Source organism: Glycine soja, chromosome 19 (genome assembly GCF_004193775.1).
Source record: "Glycine soja cultivar W05 chromosome 19, ASM419377v2, whole genome shotgun sequence".
Taxonomy (NCBI): domain Eukaryota; kingdom Viridiplantae; phylum Streptophyta; class Magnoliopsida; order Fabales; family Fabaceae; genus Glycine; species Glycine soja.
Window position 1 is genome coordinate 20,832,313 of NC_041020.1, and position 4,889 is coordinate 20,837,201.

Here is a 4,889-nt window from a genome sequence, read left to right on the forward strand (position 1 = left end):
AGTCCTCTGAAGGCGAGGACGTGTAGTCCACTGAAGGCGAGGACGTGTAGTCCTCTGAACGCGAGGGCGTGCAGCCCTTTGAAGGTGAGGACATGTATTCCTCGGAAGGTGAGGGCGTGTAGCCCTTTGAAGGCGAGGACGTGTAGTCCTCTGAAGGTGAAGACGTGTAGTCCTCTGAAGGTGAGGGCGTGCAACCCTCTGAAGGCGAGGATGTGTAGTCCTCTGAAGGCGAGAGCGTGTAGCCCTCTAATGGCGAGGACGTGTAGTCCTCTGAAGGTGAAGATGTGTAGTCCTCTGAAGGCGAGGACATGTAGTCCTCTGAAGGTGAAGACGTGAAGTCCTCTAAAGGCGAGGGCATGCAGCCCTCTAAAGGCGAGGACGTGTAGTCCGCTGAAGGCGAGGGCATGTAGCCCTCTGAAGGCGAGGACGTGTAGTCCTCTAAAGGCGAGGGCGTCTAGCCCTCTGAAGGCGAGGATGTGTAGTCCTCTGAATGTAAGGAAGTGTAGTCCTCTGAATGTGAGAGCATGCAACCCTCTGAAAGCAAGGACGTGTAGTCCTCTAAAGGCGAGGGCATGCAGCCCTCTGAAGGTGAGGACGTGTAGTCCTCTGAAGGCGAGGGCGTGCAGCCCTCTGAAGGCGAGGACGCGTAGTCCTCCGATGGCGAGGGTGTGTAGCCCTCTAAAGACGAGGACGTGCAGTCCTCTGAAGGCGAGGACATGTTGTCCTCTAAAGGCAAGGACATGTAGTCTTGTGAAGGCGAGGACATGTAGTCCTCTGAAGGCTAGGGCGTGCAGCCCTCTGAAGGAAAAAACATGTAGTCCTCTGAAGGCTAGGGCGTGCAGCCCTCTGAAGGCAAAAACGTGTAGTCCTCTGAAGGCGAGGGCGTGCAGCCCTCTGAATGCAAGGACATGTATTCCTCTAAAGGCGAGGGCGTGAAGCCCTCTAAAGGTGAGGACTTGCAGCCCTCTCAAGGCCAGGGCGTACAACCCTCTAAAGGCAAGGACGTGTAGTCCTCTGAAAGCGAGGACGTGTAGTCCTCTGAAGGTGAGGGCGTGTAGCCCTCTAACGGCAAGGACGTGTAGCCCTCTGAAGGCGAGGGCGTGTAGCCCTCTAAAGGCGAGGACGTGTAGCCCTCTGAAGGCGAGGGCGTGTAGCCCTCTGAAGGCGAGGACATGTAGTCCTCTAAAGGTGAGGACGTGTAGTCCTTTGAAGGCGAGGACGTGCTGTCCTGTGAAGACAAGGACGTGTAGTCTTGTGAAGGCGAGGATGTGTAGTCCTCTGAAGGCGAGGACGTGCAGCCCTCTGAAGGCGAGGATGTGTAGTTCTCTCATGGCGAGGGCGTGAAGCCCTCTGAAGGCGAGGACTTGCAGCCCTCTCAAGGCGAGGGCGTGCAGTGCTCTCATGGCGAGGACGTGTAGTCCTCTGAAGGCGAGGGCTTGTAGCCCTCTAAAGGCGAGGACGTGTAGTCCTCTGAAGGCGAGGACATGTAGTCCTTTGAAGGCGAGGGCGTGTAGTCCTCTGATGGTGAGGGCGTGTAGCCCTTTGAAGGAGAGGACGTGTAGTCCTCTAAAGGCAATAGGTTTTTGTACCGAAGGGTCCACCCCTATGAGTAAGCAAAAGATTGACTCATCGAGAGGGCCTCTCATCCCAAACTTTAAAGTTTGGACATTAGATGTTGGAAATCTATGCAGTTAACATGATTTTTAGGGATGCAGATGCATGCAACCTTTGTCTTGAAATGCGGTAAATGCGGACTTCGTATGCAACAATGCAATGTAATGGAAAGTAATACAATGTTCATGACATTCTTTTTCTATTTTGTGATTTTGATTTTGATTTGATTTTTTTTGGAAAACACAGATTGACTGTCCTTTTGAAAGAGGTGATAATTCATGCAACCTTATCATATCTTTTGCAAATCTCTCCGGGATCTCCCTCAGAGTGTATGTTCTATTTGATTTAGTCACTTGACCATTTTGGAGTGACGGCAATGAAGTCGTTTGACGTTTAATCAATCCATTGAAATTCCTGGGTTTGTCCCCCCTTTTTTTGTTTAAAAACATCGACGGGTGAGAACTTTTGATCTGCTGCTATGTTCACTTGAGGCTCATGCATGATGCCCCTCATTGCCCCTGTGTAAGGCTTTGAGGTACCAATCGTTGTCTTTCGTCATGACCTTGTAGCAGGGAACCTATTGGGTGAGAACTTCTAATCTACCCCTAAGTTCACTTGAGGTTCATGCATGGTGCCTTTCATTGCCCAGTGTAGGGCTTTGAGGTAACCATCGTTGTTTTGTTTCCACAACCTTGTAGCAAGGAAGAATGAAAGAAGCGGTTGATTCTTGCAAAAAGAATTTTCCAAGGACGAGAAACAGTTGAAGGATTTTTCAGTTGACGGATTAAGTCATATGACTCCTATTCTTGATAACTCACTTCTCTCTAAAAAAGACAAACTTTCCGAAATGATAAAATGAGGTCACATGAACGTCTATATTTTACTTGCAAACACAGTCAATCAAATGCTTTTTTCCTTTTCTTTTTGAACTTTTCTACTTTACTCGTTGTTTACGACATCCTCACCAAATGTGTAGCACGAGTAATTTCTGATTGAACGGTCTTGGAAGTCCAAACTCAGGAGCGCATATCGCTTGAGCAAACAAACCAATGGCTTGCACCCACATTCTAGTGGAAGCAAAGATGTAATTACGAGAGGATGAGGGACAAAGATGTCAAATTTATCCATTTTATTTAGCATTGTAACTGTGGTTTACAATAATGGCATAAACTTGAAAATCCTGATGAGTCATTAGAGACATCTAACAACAGCTTTCAAAATTGCCCCATGTGTGCTGTCGTTTGTCAATGTTAGGATTCACAAGCAATTCTCCTCAAATTTCAGCCAGCCCGCATCAATTAGACTTTGCACCTTACGCTTCGAGGTCATACAGTGCTCAATGGAATGTCCCAGAACTCCTCCATGATATGCACATGTTGCGTTTGAGTCATACCCTCGGAAAAATGGAGGTTGAGGAAACCTAGCAGGGGTTATGGCTACCATTGCATTATCGAGTAGATAAGGGAGCAAGTTAGCATATGACACCGGCATTTGGGGTGAATCCTACAGGCTTTTGCTGCAAAATTCCTTTTTGGTTGGTGGTTTGGTTTGTGCTAAAGGTGGTGTTCGTCATTGGAAGTGCGGTAGATAGACTTTGTGGTTGATTTAGGGATGGCCTTTGTGGATAGCTGGGTGGTGGGTAAGGAGAAGGGTTGTTATTGGCTGAGTAATGACATTGTTGGGTTGGTGGGAAACTTGGCCGTATAGGAATGACAGTCACAACATGGGTTTCTCCCTCATTCTCACCCTCTTCATTTGCCCCAGTTTTTTTTTTTTGCATTTATCAAAGCATGATGATCAGATTTGCCTCTTTTCAGACCCACTTCGATCATTTTGCTAGCGAAGACCAAATCCGGAAAGCTTGAAGGTGTGTAACCCACCATTTTTCATAATAGAACACCGATAATGTGTCTACTATCATTGTTATCATTTCTTTCTCCGTCATTGATGGAACCACTTGGGCTGCCTGATCCCTCCACCTTTGGGCATATTCTTTGAAAGATCCGTGCCCCCTCTTGCATATGCTTTGTAGTTGCATCCTATCCGGAGCCATATCAGAATTGTACTTAAACTGCCTAACGAAGGCAACCATTAGGTCTTTCCAAGAATGGACTCGAGAAGGTTCCAAGTTAGTATACCAGGTGATAGCTGCCCCAATAAGACTTTCTTGGAAGAAATGTATCAGCAGTTTCCCATCTTTTGCATATGCCCCCATCTTCCGATAATACATCTTTAGATGGTTCTCGGGGCAAGTAGTCCCCTTGTACTTGTCAAAGTCCGACACCTTGAACTTGGGAATGACCATGTTTGGGTACTAGGAACAACTCTTCTACGTCAGTAAAGGCATAATCTCTGCCTCCTTCAACGACCCTGAGCCTTTCCTCTAGATGATCCAACTTCTCCCATTTCTGCCATAGCATGAGGGTTTTTACCCGCTGTGGAATGCAAGGGGTGGTTGGGGGCGAAATTGAGGGCCCTCCAAAGTGTTTTACAGGAGTATACCACCAACTACTTTCCCTTCAATGGCATATCCGAGGCAAGGCTCAAAGTCAAATAAATTGTGGTGGGGCATTTCATGTGTCTCCCCCATGGGTCAAGAGACATGTGCATGATCAGATTGAGGTTGTTGGCTTTGAATGAGTATAGGAGCGGAGTTATTGACATTCTCATTGGGAGTGTACGCCACATTGGGTGCCGTATAGTTGGGAGGCAAGCCATATGGTAGGAAGGCATGCTTGTTTTTCGCACTAAATGAGGGCCGCTCGTACCTCTCAAATCTTTGCCTACCATAGTTGAGGTTGGATGATTCATTTGGTTGAGGCCAGATGGGGGCATCGGGTTCACCTTAGCAACATCGTTGGTAGCGGCAATTGCAACCGCATTGGCTTCCATTATCTTCTTCATGCTCATCATGGCCTCCATCATTGTGGCCATTTGCTCTTTCGTGGCCTCCATGTCGGCCTTCATCTACTCTTGCACCTCCTCTACTACACCCATTACTCTAGCTCTAGCACGGGTTCGGTAAGGGCGCCATAAAGCTTGTTTTTTCCTTTTGATAACAATGATTAAGTTTGTTTTTTTTTTCAAGGAAAGAATGCAATGAGCAATGCAACCAATGAAAAGCATGGATGTATGCGAATGATGCACAGTTGAAGTATTGCAAATTTTTGCGCAGGACATGGGGTTGAATCAATTTAGATTTTCAACATGGTCCATGACATCTTTGTCAAGGTTAAACTGGAAGTAACAAGGACATCAATAGTCCTAAATGTGTT